Genomic DNA, 1,359 nt, shown 5'->3' on the forward strand with positions numbered 1-1,359 from the left:
TGCTATTTGTGTCCAGAATTTTCTAGCTTTGGCGATTGTTATCTTTGGGATTGCTGCCGTGCTGCCCGCTTGAACGCCCAAAATTTGAGCGAGTAGCTCCATCTTGAGATAGTATTGGTGCCCTTCAAAACGGAATCCGATTTAGCCATTGCGAGGATTGGCATTCCTTGGGATGAAGCATTGGAAAGTGCACGCAAATTCTGTTGTCAATGAATGGTAGGTGCGGGGGTTCGCGCGGAATAGACGTTCCCATCCGGCGAGTTGGAATATCCCCTCGATCCTCTCATAGAGTTGCTTTGGTCGAATGCCATGGTATACGAATTTTGAAGCCTTAATCCTCCTCTGATGGATTTGGTGTAGAAGGATTGTCTCCTCGTTGGATTGGGGTTGAAACGGGATTGGATCCCCGTGTTCTTGTTCAGCGTCAACTCGGATTTCATCCACGAGGCTGTACGGGTTAAAGTCGCTGCGAATGAAATCAGGTTTGGTATACTCTATCTTTTCCAATACTCGAGCGAAATCTTATCAATGGAATTTTCATTGCTTCCTGCGGTCTAGGATGAAATAGTTCCTACTTGCCAAGCATGTCTCCTAAACACATCCAAATGAAAACCCCAAAAGTCACAGCCTATAACTTCAATGTTTTCTCTTGCCCCATATCTTTCCTTTTTATTCGGATTTTTTTGCTACCCCCTCTTACCGAAGAAGGAATCCATTTTGAGGTCTCATCAGACCTCGGCACAGACTCCGGACAAGAATCATCATCCCAGGGTTCTTGTAAAGGCCCCGCCGCTCGGTCCCCTCTCTTAACTCTCACTCCTTTGCATTCATTTTAGCTAACATCACATAGAATTGTAGTTCTCTCACATTGCATAGGTTTCACGGGCTTACGACATCCGCAAAAGAGAAATTGGAATGCAACTCCACCTCATTGAAAAAGGTAACACACTCACCCCTTTCATTCCATTCCTTATTTCTCCTTTGGAATCTCTCCACTAGCCGAGAGTCAATACCGTGGACGGTGTTTGATTCAAGTCTGGGGGGATGCACTAACGCACATCGTACCCATGAACCCTACACATCATGCATCATTTGCACTTAGAATCATGCATTCCTTAATCTTTCAAAAAAAAAAAAGTCTTGCATTTTGTACATATTTGCATAGATCGTCATCAATAGGTTGCATACGTGCATATAGGTCTAGGAATGCATGCATACAATTGCATAAGATTTTTCCCCTCAAAGATTTGGCTGGATGACGATGTGGGGGGGACATAGAGTGAGGATTGGCTTGGAAAGGTTTTAGGAGCTAAGTTTAGCTTTATCTAAAGAGTTGAATGGATTGTCGAGCGAGGTAGA

Source organism: Tarenaya hassleriana, unplaced genomic scaffold (assembly GCF_000463585.1).
Source record: "Tarenaya hassleriana unplaced genomic scaffold, ASM46358v1 Cleome108, whole genome shotgun sequence".
In the NCBI taxonomy this organism is placed as follows: Eukaryota; Viridiplantae; Streptophyta; class Magnoliopsida; order Brassicales; family Cleomaceae; genus Tarenaya; species Tarenaya hassleriana.